We start from the raw sequence: 23,828 nt of genomic DNA, 5'->3' as shown, positions 1-23,828 counted from the left end.
TCTGCTACATTCGCCTTGCGAGCGAACAACTCGGAATGAGGGCCTATGTTTTAATGCCTTTTCAGATGTCATTTTTGAGAGGATTTTTGCAATCCCGCTTTATAAAGCTGGAAACACACTCCGAATCGTTAGAACATGATCTTGTCATTGACATATGCTCCAACAGGGTCACTTCTTTCAAAACATTCTAAAAGAATTAAGTCCCAGACAAATATGTACACATTAAAAGCATCCAAAATTAGCAGTTTTATGGTACAATTTAAAAGATTGCAAGAGCTGATGCTTTCTTCTTCTCTTATAATGACTTTTGCCGCTGACAGCTTAGCACTGTGCTAGAAGAAAAACAGCTTATGACAAGCATCCATATAAATGTGTGCAGTGTGGTGCATTGTGGGGGAAAATGTAATGAACAGTACAGTAATAAAGTACTTGTAGATCAAGTCGTGCTGCACATGTTACAGAATATTTCTTATACAGTCAAACTTGACGTACTAAACTAGTAGACTAGTCCACATCTTGGTGGTGTAAATGAAAGTTCATTTTAAACACATTCTTTGCCATCTAAAAACTCTTACTTCAATGCTAAACTTCTACATGAACCTTATGGCCCATACACACTGTGACATTTGGGCTATGCCCGATTCTCACTATGCGACAGGGGCTAGGTCGGCACATAGTCAGTATCGCAAGCACGCTCATTAGGGGGGTCATTCCAACCCGTTCGGACGCAGCGGTTCTTCGCTGTGGTGCGAACGAGTCTGGAATGCGCATGCACTGCGTGCACATTGCGCACACGCGATGTTGCCCAGCAGCAACGACGCTGGTTACGAAGAAAGCGTACGCAGCGGCGACTGCAAGAAGATTGACAGAAGGAAGGCGTTCCAGGGCGTCACCTGTCCGTAGGCAGCCGTTTTCGGGGAGTGGTAAGGAAAACGCAGGCATGTCCAGGAGAATGGAGGGCGGATGTCGGAAGTCAAAGCCGCCCCCATCATCGCTGAGATCATCGCACAGGGTAAGTATGTCCAGGGCTAGTCTTCTGTTACACAAAACATTTTTAGCATAGCAGGGCTGCACAAGCGATCGCAGCCCTGCTATGCTAAACTACACTCCCCCATAGGCGGAGATTAGTTGATCGCACCAGCAGCAAAAAGTTGCTTGGTGCAATCAACTCGGAATGAGGGCCTATGTGCTTGCGATACTGACTATGTGCGATTTTGACTAAGTGTCAATTTTGACTATCTCTTCTATAGAGATAGTCAAAATTGACTTGCCTGCACAGTCCATCTATTCTTGCGATGCCGACCGCGCATCGCATCGAATCGGGATCGCAAGGTGACTTTCACCTTGCGATCTGTAGTAACTTTTCTTATGATTTTGACTATATACTCAAAATCGTAAGAAAAAATCTCACTGTGTGTACACGCCATTAGAGTGAACTATTTTGGAGGGGTTTGAACCAAATTTAGCCTCATTAGGAAATAGGTTTAGGGCTATGCCCGATTCTCACTATACGACAGGGGCTAGGTCGGCACATAGTCAGTATCACAAGCACACTCAGTATGTGCTTGCGATACTGACTATGGCCCTCATTCCGAGTTGTTCGCTCGCTAGCTGGTTTTAGCAGCATTGCAAACGCTAGGCCGTCGCCCTCTGTGAGTGTATCTTAGCTTAGCAGAATAGCAAACGAAAGATTAGCAGAACTGCTACTAAATAATTCCCTGCAGTTTCTGAGTAGCTCCAGACCTACTCCTAGACTGCGATCACCTCAGTCCGTTTAGTTCCTGGTTTGACGTCACAAATACGCCCTGCGTTCGGCCAGCCACTCCCCCGTTTCTCCAGACACTCCTGCGTTTTTACCAGGCACGCCTGCGTTTTTTAGCACACTCCCTGAAAACGGGCAGTTTCCGCCCAGAAACACCCACTTCCTGTCAATCACACTACGATCACGTGAGCGATGAGAAAACGTTGCTCGAGCTTGTGTAAATCTACAAAGTTTTGTGTGAAAGTACTTAGCGCATGCGCGCTGCGTACCATGCGCATGCACATTTTTGCCGTTTTTTTACTTAATCGCTGCACTGCGAAAATCGGCAGCGAGCGATCAACTCGGAATGACCACCAATGTGCGATTTTGGCTAAGTGTCAATTTTGACTCTCTCTTCTATAGAGATAGTCAAAATTGACTTGCCTGCACAGTCTATCTATTCTTGCGATGCCGACCGCGCAGGACCGCGCATCTGCTCGGGATCGCAAGGTGACTTTCACCTTGCGATCTGCACTAACTTTTCTTACGATTTTGACTATATAGTGAAAATCGTAAGAAAAAAAAAATCTCACCGTATGTACACACCATTAGGCCCCATATCCCAAAATAATAATAATAATAATAATAATAATAAATAAATAAATAATAATAATAATACAAAGTCATGAAAGGAAGCTGATGCATGTTTTTGTAACTTTAAAAAAATACATATAGCATAACCCAAAACATTTAGACATACAAAATCTGGGACAAAATAAGCCCACCCTGATCTGACAAACTCCTACCCAAATTCTTTCACAATCCACCTAGAATTGCCCCTCTGTCGATGAAACGCTGCTCATCCTGTGGCCCGTGAATCGGAATTGTACTGCAATAATCAAGACTGTTCTGTGGGCCTAATTCAGCATGGATCGCTACTGCGAGAAATTGCAGTTGTCTGTGAGTAGAAAGGTGCCACCCCGTCAGGAAGAAAAAACGCATCCTGCAAGTTTGCGAATGCATCGCAGATCGCTATTCATATGCAGATGCATACGCAATTTTCAGAACAACAAAGATTTTTTGCAGTCTACGGCTAAATGTGAGTAGGTCTGAGGCTGCCAGTAATCTGTGACTGAGACGGCCTGGAAGTGGTCTGCGCTGATGTCAGAGACCCTCCCCCAAAACACCTGGGCACGCCTGTGTTTTATCTGACACACCCAGAAAACGGCAGGTTTCCACCCAGAAATGCCTGCTTCCTGTCAATCAAATAGCAGCTACATTGTGATTCCGATTTGTATGTATTTTCTGTTACTATTACCCCTCATGTGTGCGCAATGCAAATGCTACGCCAGCGCAGTCTATTATCGCTGTATCTGCGATTTCTAACAAAGCGATCCATGCTGAATTAGGCTATGTATGTGGAGGTGGGGGAATGATACATTATACAAATGAGGAACACACTGATGTTCATTTAGCCGCTGCTGTAGCGCGGCTCTCCCCCGTCTGCCCGCGGCTCTCCCCCGTCTCCCCACCCCCCCACTGTCTCTGCCTCTGCCCGTTCCCGCATCACAGCCGCTGCTCACGGCAGCGTCCTCCCGGCTCCAGCAAGAGAGGTCTCGCTTGCTGGAGCCGGGTGGACGCTGCTGTGAACGGCGGCTGTGACATCATCCTGCTCTCCCCTCTGGCTGCCCGCGGCTCTCCTAGTCTGTGCTCCCGCATCTCACTTCAACTTTTTTTAAAGTCGAATTGAGATGGTCGAAAAGGGGGCCAAAAGCTGTCGGTTTTGGACCCATTTTCGACACAAGCACGTAGATCGGCAGCTATTTCGCCGATCCACGTGCTTTTTGACAAGTCGAATTACTCAACTGGTTGAATAATTTGGGGTTAGATTGAATAGGTTGGAACCCCTTCCGACCAAAAAAAGTAGAAAACTGCTGTCTTTTCGACAGACGGCAGCTTTCGACTTCAATTGAATATACCCCTTAGAGATTACATAAAATGAGTGTAAAGTATTTGTACAATTCTCTGTATTCCTACATCAACATTAAATAATTTTAACCTGGACTTCAATCTCTTAGGGTGTGTACAGACGGTGAGATTTTTTCTTAAGATTTTGACTATATAGTCAAAATCGTAAGAAAAGTTAGTGCAGATCGCAAGGTGAAAGTCACCTTGCGATCCCGATGCGCGGTCCCGCCAGGTCGGCATCGCAAGAAAAGATAGACTGTGCAGGCAAGTCAATCCTTGCTAGATCGGTGTACTATCTAGTTCTTCTCACATGTCAATGACATCTCACATAAGCCAAAATCTCACATAAGCCAAAATCGTAAGCACACATAGTCCATATCTCAAGAAAAGTTAGTCAAAATCTGTCCTATCTGGGCTCCGGGGAGTTCAAGGGAAATCGCAAGTAAAAATAGGACATAGCAAGGATCTCACCGTGTGTACACACCCTTAAGGTGTGTACACACGGTGAGATCCTTGCTATGTTCGATTTTTACTTGCGATTTCCCTTGAACTCCCCGGAGCCCAGATAGGACAGATTTTGACTAACTTTTCTTGAGATCTGTACTATGTGTGCTTACGATTTTGGCTTATGTGAGATTTTGGCTTATGTGAGATGTCATTGACATGTGAGATGAACTAGATAGTACACCGATCTAGCAAGGATTGACTTGCCTGCACAGTCTATGGGTGCATACACACGGTGAGATTCGGACTTATCCGATTCTCACCGTGCGACAGGGGGCCGGGTCGGCACTTAGCCAGTATCGCAAGCACATAATAACTGTGCTTGCGATGCTGGCTATGTGCGATTTCAATCCTGACTATCTCTTCTATAGAGATAGTCAGGATTGACTTGCCTGCACAGCCTATTTTTTCTTCCGATGCCGACCGCGCGGGGCCGCGCATCGGCATCGGATCGGGATCGCAAGGTGACTGTCACCTTGCGATCTGCACTATATTTTCTTCCGATTCTGACTATATAGTCAGAATCGGAAGAAAATATCTTACCGTGTGTACACACCTTATCTTTTCTTGCGATGCCGACCTGGCGGGGCCGCGCATCGGGATCGCAAGGTGACTTTCACCTTGCGATTTGCACTAACTTTTCTTGCGATTTTGACTATATAGTCAAAATCTCAAGAAAAAATCTCACCGTGTGTACACACCTTTAGACTGAGTTAGTGAAGTGGTAAATGAACGGTTACTGTTTAAGGTCAATATAGCTGAGGCATCTGATGTTTGTTCAACTGGCCGGGAAATAATTGATAAATTGTGGACATAGGTAATTCAATTCTGGGGGGAAAAAATTCTATAACTTTTTTACCACATAATAATAAACAGTCCTTATGATGTAAAACCAAAAATACGATGATAAAGTCTTTGCGCGCAATTAGGCAGCTCTAATTAATCATCATGAGATAAGGGATCACACCCTAGATCCCAAACAATAATACAAGGAAAAACAAATTATCTCTGGTATATAAGTGCGCCTAAACTAAAGAAATGAATAAGAGAAAGAATAAATGTACTCCCCTGATTTGTATGGTATGGTTCTTATAATACCCCGATTGAAATTTTTATCACCAATAGAAAGGTGTTATTTCCCTATTTCGATGTGCAAATCTACCCAACAGTATTACACGAGGATTTGTGTGTTTTTTTCTCTTTTATGTCATACATCATTTAAAGAGACAAGTGGAACATCTTAAAGAACCATACAAATCAGGGGTGTACATTTATTCTTTCTCTTATTCATTTCTTTAGTCCTTATGATGTGCGGACCTCACTTACTTACGCCTGTGTTCGTGTATTCATGGGAAGAGGCTAAGGAGGAGGTGCATTTCTGTGTTCAGGCCCTGGTACTACGTAAAATGGCTTTAGCCATTCCACTTTGTGGCCTCACTTTGTGGTCTCATCCGCAAATTGCAGGGCATGGCTGTGCCTCTTTGGTACGGACCCCAATACGCTGTATCTCCCACCCTCCCTCAGCACACTGGACCTGATTCAGTTTAGTACATAATGATAACCCTGATGGTTAACGCACTAATTTGATGGTGTGTGACCTGTGCATGCACAGGACCCATTCTGCGTATGGGCTGAACGAGTCCTGTGATTATGCTCGCAGTGCCCGACAGCCGCAGCCTCATCCACAGGCTGCATCCATTTGGGGGTGAGGCCGGCCGGTGTTCCCGAAAGCGTGTCTTAATTTACAGAGCTGCAGCTGCCATTGACCCCTGGCCCACTACTGTCTGTGAGCATCGGCATCACAGCAGGAGGACATGGCTGCCTGCGTTCCCCATCCATGACAGGTGAGGCACTGCCTAACCTGTCATAGACTTTTTACTCCAGAGTTTGGACTATAAAAATGATTAGAATAATACAAAAGAAGATATTTATAATATATTCTTTGCATGTTTCATATACTTTATGCAGTCAAAACTCTGGTGTATATGTTAGCATGACAGGAAAGGGAATGCCTCACCTCACATCACTGAGAAATGTATACACTGAAGTGATAATTAGTAATATCACAATGCAATATTACTTGTTATTGGGGGTCATTCTGAGTTGTTCGCTTGTTGCCGATTTTCGCTATGCTGCGATTTGTTGCATGCACTTAGAGGGTCATTCCAAGTTGTTCGCTCACTAGCAGATTTTAGCAGCATTGCACACGCTAGGCCGCCGCCCTCTGGGAGTGTATCTTAGCTTAGCAGAATTGCGAACGAAAGATTAGCAGAATTGTGAATAGAAAATTCTAAGCAGTTTCTGAGTAGCTCGAGACTTACTCCTACACTGCGATCACCTGAGCCCGTTTCGTTCCTGGTTTGACGTCACAAACACGCCCTGCGTTCGGCCAGCCACTCCCCCGTTTCTCCAGCCACTCCCTCATTTTATGCTGGCACGCCTGCGTTTTTCCGCACACTCCCAGAAAACGGTCAGTTTCCGCCCAGAAACACCCACTTTCTGTCAATCACACTCCGATCACTTCAACGATGAAAATTCTTCGTTCGGACGTGAGTAAATCTACTAAGTTTTGTGCTAAAATACTTAGCGCATGCACACTGCGTACCATGCGCATTTTTGCCTTAATCGCTCCGTTGCGAAAATCGGCAACGAGCGATCAACTCGGAATGACCCCCTTATTTAACTAAAAACTTAGCAGTTTTGCTGTGGATCCTGCGGCGCTTTTCAGTCGCACTGCTGATCGGTGAATGATTGACAGAAAAGGGGCGTTTCTGGGTGCTAACTGAGCGTTTTCCGGGAGTGTGCTAAAAAACGCAGGCGTGTCAGGGAAAAACGCGGGAGTGTCTGGTGAAACAGGGGAGTGGCTGGCCGAACGCAGGGCGTGTTTGTGACGTCAAACCAGGAACTAAACGGACTGAGCTGATCACAATCTGTGAGTAGGTCTGGAGCTACTCAGAAACTGCACAGAATTATTTAGTAGCAATTCTGCTAATCGTTTGTTCGCTATTCTGCTAAGCTAAGATACACTCCCAGAGGGCGGCGGCCTAGCCTGTGCAATGCTGCTAAAAGCAGCTAGCGAGCGAACAACTCGAAATGAGGGCCAATACCACATCACAATCGCATGATAAAATGCGAATTGTTATAAATGGGGGCCTAAATGTGTAGCGCAACAGCGGGAGTATGTTGAACTCAAACAGCTTACAATCTATGCTAGAGTATCAAATTCCAGACATAAAAAGTTAAATTATAACTGAGGTATTGGATTAATCTTCTTCTCTTAGTCTATTAATAACATGAATGAAGATCAGATCTTAAGAAAAGAAGGAAAACAGCACTAAACTGTTCATTAACTGTCTCTCATAACTGCGTGCAATTCCCTAACGGTGACATTGCCACGAACGGGTAAAGTTAATTTTATGGGTTGAATTTAGTCTTTTACTGCAGCTATCAAGTTAATAATAAAGTGAAAAGCAACATGTACTGTTTTTATACAGCTACAACCCCCCCTCCAACCCCCCCATCCCTTTGTTTATCTGTACAGATGGAAAAAATATGGGTTATGACAGGATAAATCAGCCGCAGCTCCTTTTAATACTCCAGCCCATGGTAACGGTTTAATTAGGAACATCTTGGCGCAGATGCTGATCTATGTGTCAGTCTATCCCAGCAGAGCACAGTACACAATCCATCTTTGTTTTATTGCACTACATGAAGAAAGTATCCAGGGGACTGAGCAGAGCATTGTAAGGAGTTGTGTGTGTGATATGGGAGTACGTTAATCAGTAATAATCCTTGCAACTGACGCGGAACATGTCTGAGGACAAGGACGAGTGCAAACATATCAGAAGGAATACAAATAGGACAGAGAATGACAATAGGTGGGTGGAACAGCACAGTTTAAAGACACTGTAAGTGACGTCCTACGTAATCTACAGTAATGCACTTATGTGTATTGTGCCAAACTTACATTTCAACACAAGACAGCAGCAGAATCATTAGCATATTTTCGCAAGTGCGCTGTATCCAAAATCGCAGTTGCGTGCACGTCTGAATCATGTCTATAGTTCCAAAGATGGAAAATTCAACAGAACGTATGATTACGAAGGGTAAATTTGGTGAACAAAGTGTTAATGTTCCGTAATAAGTATTTCTCATCACAGCTAAGAGTCTGTGTCAGGGAATAGTAAAAATGAAATCCCCAGATAAGATTCCATGTGAGCGTTAAATATCCTTTGGATCGCGCGCCGAAAATAAAAAGCAGCAAAATATATTCCATAGGCTACAATGGGCTAACACATGGCATTAGCTAACAGGGCCGAGCTTTTCAGAGTAAATGTGGCTTGTACACTGTGGGGGCTGCTTTACAATCCTTAAGAGGGGGACTGGAGAAGATATCTCCGATATCTGATGGATTAACTCCTTGATAAATAGCCCCAGTGCTGAAAAATGTGGCAACAGTTACTGCATTTTTGTGCGCAATAAAAGGGCACTTTAGGATGTACCCATGATGCACCTGTAACAGTGAGGGAGGTATGTTCCTGCCATCAATGAGATAAGCATTTAATACATTTTGTTGTGTTTTACTTGAAAAGTGGCACAAGGCATCAGCCCCTGGATTAACAGGATCTTCGTGTGGTTTTGTTCTAAACTCTCTAACCAGCCACTGGTACATTCTCTTTTATTTCCAATTAAGCACAAGAGCCGTATCAAAGTCAGTTTTTATTAGCCACTTATCTGAATCATGGGGTTTAAGTTGTCAGATTCACACAGAGATGACCACTCTTCTGCATCCATCAAACGCTACTTTACACATCCAGCACATTTCTGAAAAGGGCAGCACACTCAAAGTCCAAGTGATTTATACCGAAGTGGCAAGTCAGTTTGTGTGACTGTCTCTCCTCATTTCATGTCTCTCAGTAGACTTCAAGCTGGTGTGTACAATATTTATTACCTCAACCCCTTCCCTGCTGTACAAAGGAAGTCTACAAATACTTAGGCCATCTTCTGTGGCCACCATTGCCTGCACAGTATTTATTGCTCCAATTATGGCCCACCTGTTTCAAAAGAGACACTTTAAAAGTGATATTAATATTATATACTGAAATATGGCACGGTCACATGACTAAAGCTGGGTACACACTGGAGCGATGTCGGGGCGATTTTCTATTTCGTAACAACAAATTGCCTACATCGCTCAGTGTGTACGGGTGATGGTGCACTCCCGTGGTCACTAGCTTTGATGTTCTGCTCATCAACCCTAGCGATATCCCTAGCGACCTTGTTTCTGCCAATGAAGGACGGAACATAATTGTTCCGTCTTTCATTGAACTCATTCAAATGTGTGCTGCCAGTCCCCGCTCAAGGGCAGTCGTTCCGATTTCAGAACAAATGCCCGTTCATCCAGTGTGTACCCAGCTTAATTTAAATGTTGGCCTCTTAGGTTCTAATCTTGCATAGGTGACCAGACTCTGCGTGGTATCAGCACCAAGTGACCTTTCCAAAGTTGTTAAATGTTTGGACGCCGCTGTCAAGCTTAAACACCGTACACTTGAAACTACACCTTTCTGATTGAACCAGTTAACAGTTTTCATATTGCTGTCTGTTAAAGTTGAAAGGTTTGAAAGTTACCATTGTCCATACAGCAGTAGGGGAGATGATAAATAAAATGAAGAATAATGGATTCGGCAAAATCATAGCAATGTTGCTTCCTGAGTGTGTTTGCTTAAAATAAAGGAAAAATATCTTAAATTAATTCTAGAGAGATGGTTAGATTCTTGCGTGTAGAAAATGTAATGAACTATTCACTTACAGGAAGAATAATAAAACACATTAGAAAAATCACCAGGGTGGCAAAGTAAAAATCCCATTCATGCTGCTAGTTATTGGAATTGATATATTCACTTCAGCACTACATAATTACATTTATAAACTCACTGTGACACAAAGAAGAAAAAAAAAACCAAGATTGTCCCATTTCTAACAGAGGGATTCTAGTCAGCGCCATCCTTTGTATACTATATTTAGTCAATAAAACGAAGCACAGGAATAGCACAGGACTTGTTTGTCCCATATATTTCACCACTCCCCTGAGAAAGGGAACAACCTACACAAATATCTGATGGAAAATCTTCAAGGAGAAGTTAAAGTACAGCCTCTTGGGGCTTGTTCCAGAAATGTAGGTTTTGGTTCCACATCCTTGAACATTCACATTCAGTCTACAGAGGCCACAAGGACTTCAGGAGACGCAGTATGTAAATATATGGACAGCGGGAAAACACAATGACACGAATCAAGTTTGAAGGATCAGGCGACCAATTCACAACATTTCTTTAGAACATCATTTTGAAGCAGTATTAATGTATCTGTCAATGGCGCAAAACACAGACAGCCACTCTGCAGGCTCACCAGATCTCTCTGCAATTTGAATTAGACAGTGGTATTACACATTATGTATTTCTACAGACCACATGGCAGAAATGATTTTACATTCGTAGATCTAAAAGATCCATAAAGGTATTTTTTAATTACTTCCCTAAGTATTTAAAATCAGTGCTACATACGTCATCTAGTCAGGTCCCTTTCTAGGGCCGGGCAAGCCATGCAATCGCACAGGGTGCCGCTGGTAGCATCTGCAGCAGTATTTTATGCGGTTTAGTCAACAGCATGGCATACTGAAGACAATATCCCACCCAAAGTGTCTGCCGCCTTAGAGGAGACAGATGCTAGAGGTCCTACAGGACCTCTAGCATCTGTAAGTGAAGGACACCAGTACCCAGAAGTGCCAGGGAGATGGCGGGGTGCTGCTGCAGTGACCACGGGCGCCAAATGGGAGGTGGCCCGCAGCATGAAACCCCCTAACAATGAGCAAGGAATAAAAAGGTATTAAAACAATGGGGCATATTAAGGCATCAGGGGCATAATTGTGGGGCATAAGTTGTCGTGGGCAGTACTGTGTGGGGCATAATAAAGTGTCCGGGTCATTACTGTGCATGGCTAATTATGGTGCAGCGGCCATTACGGTGTGCAGCATAATATGGTGTAGAGGGCATAACAGTGCAGGGGGTATTACTGTGTGGGGCATAATATGGTGCAAGGGGCATTACTGGGTGGGGCTCATTATGGTGGAATTTTTATTTCCTCTGGTGGAGGATGTAAGGTAGTCTTTTCCTGCGAGGTCATGCCCATTTTAATGTGGTCACGTCCCCTCTCCATGGTGCACACAAAATTATATTTTTAGAATGTTTGGGAAGGGTGGATTGGGGGGGGGGGCGCATAAGAAGGGGGGCACTTTTTTTGTTCTGTTCGCAACGGGGGAAAAATTGCCTAAAAATGGCCCTGCATCTGGTAGAGTATATCTGCTAGAACTGCAGGGGGGGTAGGCACTGGATGGGAAAATATATTGCTCAGTTGGGCACCTGAATGGTGCCCAACTGAGCACTTCAATTGTTGCTCCGTTCAGGCGTAATCAGTTGGTGGCGCCGGCATATAAGCTCACCCCCCCCTGGGGGAGGTGAGCTGAAACACTCAGAAAAAATGACCCGTTTCAGTACGCATTAGTTTGGACGAGTTTAGTCGCCGTACGTGGCAAGACCCAGCCTCTATGGGCGTGATCAGGGCAATAAAAAAAGGACAACTGAATATTGCCCATTAAGTCTGAAGATGACCTATTGCCATCGCTTTGAGCTATGCCACAGGGGTGTATTTGAGATTGCCCCTGTACTGTTTTCTACAGTGGACAATATGGATATCCTGTTTTCAATATTTCATGTTTGACTTATACTAGTTTTTTTTACACATAGAAACTGCAGTCATATACTGTAAATGTGGACCATGTCAGTCTATATAGACAGAGTAGTGCTATACTAATGTTTGAAGACACCTGTTATGATTCTGTTCAGAATGCACCTGGGGTCAGCTGACTAACTATTCAGTATACACCTGGGGTCAGCTGATCCATCTGTGTCTTTCTGTGTTTTCTGTTCCTTAGGCTCTCTGTGTGCATGCAGCTCTGCAGGTGCACTGGGTTTGTAATTAGAGCTAACACTCCCAGCCTGGCTTTTTTCATTGGTTAGTGTGGCTGTTATAAACCAGCCAGCGTAGATCTCCCATGCTGGTTATATTATAAATTATTTTCTGCCAGAACTATCTGTATTGCCTGGTTCACTGAGTCCAAGCTCTAGTTCATACTGAAAGTCTGTATTGCCTGTCAATGCCCTCCTGCTACTTCTGTCTCTGCTTGATCATGTTTCCAGGACTACTTTAGTTAAGTATTGCAAACTTTACCTATGCCTTGTGGATTTTTCAAGTAATCCCTTTATTCTGAGAATCCTGCATTTATTTAATTACTGTGGACTTTAACTATGCTCTGTGGATTCTCAAGTTATTAACCTCTGCAAGTTCTCATTTGACTTTTGTGCCTTATTTGGTTTTGCCATGTTATGAAGGATCACTACTTGGAAATAGATTCTGCAGTTAATAAAGTCATCACAAACTTCATCATTCCTGTGGAGGGTCATTATTCAGAGCAGGAGACATTGTCTTTACTTTTGTGCTGCATTTCCCACCCTTTAAAAAAGGAAGACAAAAAAAAAGAGAATCACAAAACAGGTGTCCTTAGCAGAGTAGTTCACATGAGGTTGGTGAAAGGGAAAAACAATTTCCCATTGAATTCAATGGGCGATTATAGGAGATATTGAACACTGCATCTTTAAATGTCAAATGATCCATTTCAAAAACCCATTAAAATAAATAAAAATAACTAGCGACAAAACAAGTGGCGCAAAATGAAACTACAAATATCCACCTTGGTACTGAAAACAGCGTTCTCGCCAATGTCTGTATTGCGTTTGTTTTAAAACTCAGTAATAAACATAATTTCAGTTACTGGAATAGCAAACCAGAGCAGTGTGGCATGTCTGGTAAATTATCTACTGGCACAGATGGAGTTAAACCTCATCCCACAGAAACATGCTGTGTGCAGAGTACAGTATTTTCCTTATAAAATATTAAACAGTTCAGATAAGCCACAGAATGAGGTAAGACGACTTCTCTTTCAAGTCTACACTTGTGAGAAATCATGTAATTCAAGTTTTTTTTTTAAATGACGATTTGTTGGATAAATCTCAGTTTATTGTCCTTCAGAATTTTAAGAGAACGAATTCAGCAAATAAGAAGAATGGCTTTTGCAATGTTGAAATTTCACTAAAGTAATGTAGCAAAGTCAAGCACGTAAACACAAGTTCATGGCTCCTTTTATAGTACATTACAATAGTGTTTACAAATACATTTGTTGGATGTCAATAGAAAATGGTCGGAATCCATCAACGCGGATAGATGGCAATGAGTGTCTCTTGACATAAAACAGTTAATAACCATGAATATACGGATGACACACTGCTTTGTGCTATGCTGAGACAGTCTTTAAATACCTCTACAGGCCTGCTGATGGACGTGTATTTACTATGTACAATCATTTAGCAAGATATGTCCACAAAGCCTGTTTGCACAAGGGCTTACGCTCATTAGCCAGATTGCATGTTCTGTATGTGCCCGGAAGCTTACCTTTCTAACCCTTCCTGCCGTTATACAACGCGTATCATCTTGTGAGCTTAGCAAGAGAGGTAAAGGAGCTGGCTTATGCCTTATGTAGAGGGGGCACAGACTGGATGCCTTATGTAGAGGGGGCACAGACTGGATACGGGATTCATGCATTTGCTTACATTAAAAGTCAATCTACAAGAAGTTGGAAATCCTTTTCAGTTCCTGAGTACTTTTATTTTCCTTCTTTTCTTCTGCTCCGTAAAAAACCTACAGGTGTGGCTTTTCTATAGGCACAGCCAATCTTAGAAGTAATCACAGAACTGTCATTTGTGAATTGCAAATGTGAGGACAACGAGATGCTGACAAGACAGTGTTTCTGTTGAAAAGAAAACATGTATTGTTCACAGGGAACAAATACATCTTTTCACTTGCGGTATTGTTGTGAAAGTATCCAGCAATAACAGAACAAATTTGGCCTGCTCCTATATAGCTCAACAAGTGTGGGGTGTCCATGCTCCGCAACATTGATACATGCAGTGCAAGACTAAGAGAATGCATTGCCTAAAATATACAAATACCTGTGATTATTGTTAGACTAGTGAGTCCTTAAGTTTGTACAGTATATATCCTCACTAGAATTACATTTAAATATAGTAATAATAAGTCATTTATTTAGCTCTTTTCTCCCAATAGGACCCAGAGACTGCCTACTACTTTTTGGTGTGCACCGATATTTATTACGGATGGAAATGACTTTCATTAGCTGCATGAAGTAACCTGCAGAATGCCACTTTGTTACATTTATTTACAGTGATACAATTAAGTGAGCTCAGAGACTTTTTTGCTACATGAACTGGTTGTTGCCATACAGAAATTAAGCTGCATTATATGCCTTTTAATCAATAGAATATCGAGTTGTTATAATAACCGGCCGGTGGTTATGGTTTGTGAATATATTTATATGTTTTTTTTATAAATATTTTTTATGTCCAATCTATACGCGCTGTAAAAACCCACTTCGTTCAGGGCTGGTTAGTTAGCAGTTTGGCTGCTGCATTTTGTACAATCTGCAAGCGGTACAACTCTTTTGCTGGGAGACAAAGGTAGAGGGCATTGCAGTAGACTAGGCATGATGGTATAAATGCATGTATAACTTAAGGCAGCTCTTCTGAGGAAACAACATGCTTGGTTTTGGGTATGTTCCTCAGATGAAAGAAAAGACTTGATTGTGGCCGATACAAAGAAGGTATCATTTGGATAGAATATATATGGTTGTTATACGTAAAACTGCTTTAAGATAAGGTCATGTACTAAATGCATTATAACAGGGCTTCAAACAGAGTGGGGTGAGCAGAGCCGGTAATTTTTGGAGGGCAGATTAATGGCAAAGGTGCCAAGGTTGCCCCTTGTGTCATTCAAGTATTTGGAATATGAGAACTCTGTTAAAACTTTAACCTGCCTGTAATTACCCTTTAAAAGGGATTATACATAAAAAGAAAAATATTCCCAGTTGTTGGGTAGAATGTACGAAAGTGGACAAATTATCCATAAGAGCCTATTTATCAATCCTTAAACCTTAGGAAAGGCCTGTTTCTGCATGATTAAGGCAATTTTTATTAACGTAGCTTTTCAATAAATATCTAACGCAGGAGTTATCTGAGAAATTGCCAGCATTTAGCAATGTAATGCTGAATACCATAATCTTTTTATTTATTTAATAATTATTTAAATAGAGAAAGCATATTCTGCTGCACATTACAGTTCCTTTGTTCACAAACGGAATACAATTAGGGCGGGACAAACTCAGAAATACAGGGATAATTACAGCCGAAACCGCCATGTATTGGAGTCACTGTCCTGGCATCAGGGGCATAGAGAGCCACACAGGGCCGCAGTAATGAACGAGGGGCATGGCCTAAAAGGGTATCTATAATGGTTGCAGTGTGTGCAGTGCACAAAGGCCCCCGGGATACAGGGGGGCCCACACTGCACCCATTTATTTATTTTTAAATGCTCACCTCTCCGGAGTACACCGCCATAGGCAGCATCTCTCAACAAGTCTCCGGTAAATGGCGCCATGGCTATTTTTCAGGAGATTTGGGCATGTGCAGTAAGGAAATCTATTGGAAAATGGACGCCACATCATTTCCCCAGAGATTTGCGCATGCGCAACAGAGTCTGTGCCCCTCTAGTGCTCAGACTGTATTGCACTGAAAGGCACTGGCCACAGAGGAGAGGGCCCTGGTGAAGGAGGATGGACATGGGCCTTCTCTGTTAATATATCCCTGACATGTACCACTGCTGCCCTTCTGTCCAGTCACTCCAGTCCCAGCTAGTCCCAAGTCGCGACTCCCAGCAGCGGTGAGGAGTCATTGAGCTCCTCTCTGCTCTGGCTGCAGGTTCCAATCCCAGGATTCAAATTCTGGCATTCGTTGGCCAAAATCAGGGATTCCGAATATCGAAATCCCGGGATTGGCCACCCTAGTTTGGGGTGCCGTTCATAACAGAACTTTTAATATATACAATATGTTAAATGTAGCAAGTAAATATCCAGATGCAACCAATACTGATTGAGGCTAATCCTTTGTGACAGAATTACATGGTTTGGCAAGGGCTAGTAGGTGCAAAGGTCATTAAACCACTAATCATACATAAACTACTTTTATTTGTGCAACTCACTGCATTTACTTCAGGCATGTTTTTCTCAGTTATACTTTAGGATGCAAAATAAAAAATAAACTGCTGTGAAATCAGGGGGTAATAGCGGAAATACAGCTACACTACAAATCAGTAGATGTGATTTCCACTTCAGTGGTTTAAGTCTGAAACATCTACAAGGTGCTGCTTGTCTATGGGGGTCTTTCAGGTGTGACTGGAGTTGCCGAGTCCGTAGCAATGTACTGATTATCAGTACTTTGCGCATGTGCAGCGCCCGATCTGCTCACGCACGAACAGATCCTGTGGGACAGACGCAGGATGGCATCAGACTGTCAGTGATTGCCAATCTGATGCTGCTTCGGGGGTGCGGAGGGGGGCAGCATTGGCCTCAGTTTCTCCAAATGAAGGCATGTTACCATCAATTCACGTGGAGACGGTATCGCAAATACAAGATAGGCCATTGGTGCCTGGCAGACTAGTTCAGGCCACAAAATGGTTCTCTCTCCTGTATCCACTATCCAGTTAGCAGCGCACACCCACTGCTGTGAGGGGACAGACCCCTCCAGGATTAAAACACTGATACAGATTCAGCAATTTTACATGATTAACGATAATAAATATGGGATGTCTTCTTAGCGACAGCTGAGATGTATAAATGTTACATGCACTCACCGATTTATTATAGCAGAGCTGACTGGTTCATTTTGCATACCAACTATGGTACCTATTCCAGTTTATCTGTTTCCTTTCTAAAGTATAAGGATGAAAACAGCCGATACATTTCATTCTCAGCTGAACAAATGATTAACAAAACCATGTAAAAGTTATAGCAGATCAGGGGGATGAGAGGCGGGCCCCTAACTGTGTATCGGGCCCAACATACCTTTTTCTTCCCGGTGATCTATTCATACAGCTAGCGCATGCAGAGCAGTCTTAACAGAAGTGTAGGCCCCTCGGCACAGCAATGCACTGGGGCCCCTACCCACCCATCAGCGGTAGGGGTGGGGGGTGCTATCAGCGGCAGCTTTGATGTCCCGCGGGGGGTAGGGGGGTTCTATCTTTCACTCAGCATGTAGGACCTGGAGAAATCATTTCTGCCAATTACTCCTTTACTGCACAGATGGGGTGGGAAGGAGAACACTAAACTGTAGAAGGAGACATTGTGCTAAATGAAGGGGCCCTGGTACATGACTTCCAGGGTGGTAGGGAGTGTTTACCACACAGGGGAGGGGTGGATTGTGGAGTGGGCTTAATATTCATCATTTTCCGGGGGTCAGGGTAGCTTGCTTTACTGCAGATATCTCCAGTTCCTGGAAATAGATTTCTTAGCTTTAATGGGATAAAAAAAAAACTAGAGAGTCCCACCTTACAGGAGGTACTGGGGACTTGGGGATCAGAGTTCAGGAGCCAGAGCAATCCACCAACAATTATATAAAACTGCATATTAGGCGTGTGGAGCTGGAGCAGTGACCCAGCTTCTGGAAGGCTGATATCTCTGGTTCTGGGCATAGTAGAGACAAGATGCCAGTGTCCACTGAACGGGGAGAATCCCAGCTTTTGGATTATTCCCTCAGAAAAGTCAGACAGAACCTGAGATATCTGGCTGGGAAGAGCAATTAATAGGCTTGGATGGGGACCACTGCTTTGAAGTCGGATATCTCCGGTTCCCCAGGGCCGATTTTCAAAAATCTGGTACCCCTGGAAAGAGGGGACCCTCAGCTATCAGCCTAGGGCCCTTCTACTCCTGGGGCCCTTGGGCAAGAGCCCATACGAAAAGACTGCCCTGAGCGCATGTGCAGAAGACAGCAAGGACTCTGTCAGTGCTAGCTTGTGCTGATCCATCTTTCTGAATATATCACCAGAAAGATGGCGCCACTGAATGAGGGGTGGGCACAGCAAAGGCATACTGGGTGCAGTGTGTGCAGCATGATGCTCCCCTGGCCCTATAAGTCTATTTGCACCGCACACCCTGCGCCATACCTAACTGTAGCAAGTGTATATCTTCCAAAGTACCCGATCACTGAGGACTGTCCCATCCACAGCTGGTTTTAGACACCACAGGCCCCTAGGGAAGGTACAGGATCAGGACCCCTTATTAATGTCAAGAGAGGAAATATGAAGGCATGGACTCCCACACTGCAGCAACTATTGCTCCGTCATGGACAGTTATCACAGACATGATGTCATATGCTGCAATGCTGCCAGTCAGGGCACTGAAGGCATAGTATTGGTGGGCTGAGGACATTCAGACAAGGGGATTTTCAATTTTATTGGTGGGGTTTGTGGCGCAGGGGGGGGGGGTCAGTTTTACTGTTGGGGTTAGAGGGGCTGTCAATTCTATTGGTGAGGCCCTCACAATTCAGTTTCACACTGGGCCCCTGTAAGTCTTCCGGCCCTGCCCAACCTGCATTCTAAATGGAAGACACACTGCTGCATCCCTGCGCAGCCTGAGGCTGTTGTCTGCACCTGGGGCTGGGGCATTACCTGTAGTAGCTGTTGCAGCAGCTAAGCAATAGGTCATAGAACGTTCCCCGGAATGTGCAGCACTGGCACCCCCACACTGCTTGAAACAGTCCTTCTGCTTATTCTCTTCCGGCCCTTCAGCAATCCCTCTCTGACACCACTGACAATGCTGCAGCAGTCCCCTCCCCTTCATTGTTACTTTTGTTAAATCTATTGTTGGCCTCCGGCAGCCAGGGTTGTAGGTCATGGCTGCTGGCTCTATTCTACAGCAGTCCTTCTCGGGTTCTGCTGCGCCTGCGGCCTGCTCCATCATGCCTTTACCATGGGAATTATCATCCAGGATGGATTTAACCCCTTTACACCCGTCATTATTATTATTGTTATCATCCTTTATTTACATGGCGCCACAAGGGATCCACAGCGCCCATTACACAGTACATAAATGAGCAAACAACAAAATAGCACTTACAGTTCAAGACAACATAGGACAGGTATAGAAAACCCGGGGTTTAGGTGCCATCAACAGGGAGTATGAAGTATCAATACAACACCTAAAAATATCCCACATAGTTTAACCAACTTTTGAGCTTTTTACAGAAAATCATCTAAAAATGAACATGTCATTATTGGCCACTGGGAGGGGAGTACCAGAGCTTCTGCATTGACTTCTGACATATTTACCTTGAAACAAAGATTATTCCCTACTTCTCACCTACTCAGCACTAACTCCCATTGAGACCTGCATCAACGTAACACGGATCTCTAATTGAATACTCTTGTGGGCACACTTATTTGATGAACACCAAGTAAAGTTTCTATAGTTCCATAATTTCAAATATTGGGAAGTGTACAGGTGTGCACATTCATGTATATATTTTAAATAGTCTGTTCTATTAGAAAATCCGATTTTTCGGTTAAACCCTTTGCTGCCTTGACATCTGTAAAACTAGTATTTCTCACTTAGCAAGAACATCAGCCCTTTGACCTATTTTTACTAGTAAGGCTCTGAAAATGTTAAGAGTCAAGTGTATGCTAACCACTGATGGGAAAAGGACACTGACATTATGATGGAGTAGAACGTTAACCATCAGACAGGCTAAGATATAATATTCCGATGTACTGCTGACAAAGAGAGAAGAGATATGCTGACCTCATCAATAACTTACATGTAATACTGAGGGAGAAACCTGATCTGCTTTAACATGCTGTAATGCAAACACAGCCTTCTCATAACACTATGCAATTCCAACAGTAACGTGCAGGGATGTATTCTAGACATCCAAGGCAGATCTATGTGATAACTACAAGCCAAATCTGCTTGCGGCAAAACGTTTATCTTGACACCCATCTGAGCCCTGACTTGGCTCACAGGAGGCCCGGACGGATAAGGACGCACGTAACCTGAAATACTCTGATGTTTTAGAGTTTTTGGACCTAATACCAGACCACAAACCTTACTATAGCTGTTCCAACAGCAATGGATAATGCAGTCAGAAAGAAAAAAACTGCAGGTTGCTGTAAGGTTACTGCTTGACTATAAATATGGATAGAAACATACAGAATTGTTTTAAGATAAGTTCCAACATTACAAGAACACTGGCAGCCTGTACTAGCATTTAAGTTCTGCTGAGATCCAACTACCACCTATAGATGGAGCTCCATCCTTTTAGACACAGTCCTCTAGCTGATTCGTGGCATTTGCTGTGCACTGTCCTTATTCTAATAGAGCTAAATTACCCTCTGGCATTGTTAATAGAGCCAAACCTCTGACCAGGTCCTATCCAAACTGATCAATCATGTAGCAACGTATTCTCTACATGGATTTAGGCCCCCATTTATCAAGCCTTGGAGAGTGATAAATAGCACTGTGATAAACTACCAACCAACCAACCAACCAACCAACCAGCTCCTAACTTTCATGATACAGGTTGTGTTTGAAAAAATGACAGGAGGTGATTGGTTGGCCACCTTTCACTGTGCTAATTATCACTCTCCAAGGCTTGATAAATCTGGGCCTTAAGGGGGGTACACACGGAGCGATGTCCACCAAATTTCTAAGCAATCTGACTAGGGGTGTGTAGGGGTGCCGGCGCCAGCGATGCGCGGCGCTATCACCGGCTCTAGATTGGGCATGCATGCCAAATCTGGTGAGTTTGCTCATTTCACCGCTGGGTGAAATGAGCCCCCCCACCTTGCTCAGCGCACATAGCGCTGTACTGAGCAGGGGGGGGTGGAAATGTGTGCTGATCGGTCTGTGATAGATCACTCAGCACACATCTCCGGGAGAAATCTCCCATGTGTACCTCCCTTAAGATTGTAACTATATAAACTTAAAATATGGATGTGGATATTGCAATGGTCCAAGTAAGCACAAGACAGCCCTGACTCATACTCTAAATATATAAGATTCATACTTTTAGAGATAAGCAGGAGGAGAAAAACTGTCCATAGGAAAATAAAGATGGGTAGAATATAATTCATTTTCTAAGCTCTGCAGGCTCAGGTGCTAAGTACAAGCAGTCTGCAGGCGAGGCTAACTGATGTTCTTGCAATGCAGCCATTCCACCATAGCACAGCAATCAGAGAGCCTATGGCGAGGCTGTGCCTGTCACACAATGCACCATTTGACAACGGACATTGACAGTTGTGCACAAACAGTAGATCATAATAGCTAGTGACAGCCTTGCACAAAAGCTTGCACAGACATTCATAGCGGCATCACTCTTCAGAGACAAAGAAAGCAAAATAGTAAAAGCAATATTGCTTCTTTTTTTTGTATTTATATTGCCTCTCAAAAGAATTGTCAAAGCAATAAAAACAGACAAATTATACATGTACAGTACATTCATTTGAGTACACTACATTGTGTACAATGAAGGCATAAAATGAAGAACTTTTATTCTCTAATTCGACATTTCACATATCAATCTATAATATGCTTAATAAATCTACCTCCAAATGCAATTAAAATAAATGCTAATTTAATGAAAATAACATACAATAACTAAAAATAGTAAGACAGTGGCGGTCAATAAAGCCAAAAGTACAAAATAGCTGCAACAGATGCGTAGACTGATCAGACATTGTCAGTAAAGGATAAGGAAACATACACATGACGCACTTGTGACTTGAAGGCGGTAATTCAATCTTTTTTTTTTTTTTTATTGTGGCAATAAGTAATGTGCACCCGATGGCGCAATTCAACAGTTTTGCCAATCAGGCGTGACTGCATTACTTATCACGCCCAAATGTACCGGGTTTAGACGCGTAAAGCGGTTAAACTTGTGCAAATTCCTGTTTAGTGTGCCCACCTCAGAGTGCTGTGAGCAGAAATCATACAGTTGTGCCCGAACAGCTGAACAATAGGGATGCCCATTGCCAACAGCTGCGCTAAAAAACAACTCCCACCACACCCCAGATAGGTCACACTCTTACATAGGGATGGAAATTTTATGTCAAATTTCCTACATGACACCCTATAGTAGGTGTTCCCAACCATGGTCCTCAATGCACATTAACAGTTCAGGTTTTAAGCATAGCCATACTTGAGCACAGGTGGCTTAATTAGTATCTCAGTTATTTTGATTTGACCATCTGTGCTTAAACATGGATTTCACTAAAACCTGGATTGTTAGTATGCCTTGAGGACCAAGGTTGCCCCACAGTCTCACATCTCATTTTTGTTTTAATGTCTTTGGCTTCACTCTCCATTTTATCACTTTCCAAGCGATGATGCATCTAGCCCAATCAGATCCCACCTGCCATGTCACAGGCTGTGTTTGAAAAATGGCAGTTAGGAGCTGATTGGCTGGTACTTTTTCACTCTCCTTTTTATCACTTTCAAAGCAATGATGCATCTGGCCCAGTATTTAGTAACACTTAGCACAAACAGAAGACATATCCAGCATTTTTTTTATACGAGTACAGAGACAATAGTTCATTACAGGTTGAGCATGGGGAGGGGTTAAAAAGCCAGGCATCAACTAATGCAAACGATGCACAATAAAGATTGAAATCAGGGGCGCGACACAGATGATGGAACAATGAAACAATTTTGAGGTGAATTTAAACCTCACCAGGTGGCTGCCTGAGAAAAGTAGTGTACCAGGGGCCCACATTGTGTGACGTTTGTCTACCGTGTCATGGAGAAGGACTGTAATATACTCCATCGAGTCCGAGCCTCACATCTCACTTTTTGCCATCATTTTTGTTGTGTGGCCTATGGAGGCACTCATTCCCTTTATCTCACCAAAAAGCTCTATTCAATATGTAATTTAATTGACTGCCGGAAATCAGAATCAACTAAAGGGGACACTGAACTACTGTTAACGCTTCCTGACAATTTATAATCCTCCTGTGGTCTATGAAGAGGTAATGAACATACAGTACAGTAACCGAGCCGGAAAGCACTAATTATATAATGCACTATCTGCATAACCCAATCAAAGCATTACATTGTTGATTACTTGTGTGTGAAGCACTCAGTAGATTTTTTTTGTAAAAAAAAAAAAAAAGCTCATTCCGCTCTAAAATGACCTCCTGTAAGTAGAGAGTGATATATTGCAGTACAATGGTGATACCCTAAGGGGAACAGGAAATAAAATATATCACATTCTACTGCAATATCTAGTTGTGGTTTCCAGAAGGATAAGAATGGAACATATGCAAGTCGCACATATTGCAAACCTGTCATGAGGTAAATGCTGGCTAGCAGCAAGCATCATCAGGCTTTTGTTTCTTTGTTCGAAAGCTCCAAGCTAAAAATATCATGTTAGTCTACACCAAGTAGTATGATGTACACCAGAGCATTTATTTGTTGTTGTTAACAATTCCTGGGAGAAGATTTAGGAAGCCTCACAGCCAAGATCAACAATCAACTGCATTAGATCTGGCCTTTGTTTAAATAACTTTAGAAAGTGGATTAAAAACACACACGTGTTATAATTTCAGTTGG

The 23,828-nt window shown here is 43.2% G+C and overlaps 1 protein-coding gene across 14 annotated transcripts in view; it reads right to left on the bottom strand.

The window, feature by feature from the left end:
• The window catches only part of TENM3 (teneurin transmembrane protein 3), a 1,613,133-nt gene that overhangs the window by 505,964 nt on the left and 1,083,341 nt on the right, over positions 1-23,828 (bottom strand). The gene's annotated exons all lie outside the window — the stretch shown is intronic.

This window comes from Pseudophryne corroboree, chromosome 1 (assembly GCF_028390025.1).
Source record: "Pseudophryne corroboree isolate aPseCor3 chromosome 1, aPseCor3.hap2, whole genome shotgun sequence".
Taxonomy (NCBI): domain Eukaryota; kingdom Metazoa; phylum Chordata; class Amphibia; order Anura; family Myobatrachidae; genus Pseudophryne; species Pseudophryne corroboree.
The sequence above is the reverse complement of the archived record's forward strand: the minus strand, read 5'-3'. Positions and strand labels throughout refer to the sequence as shown.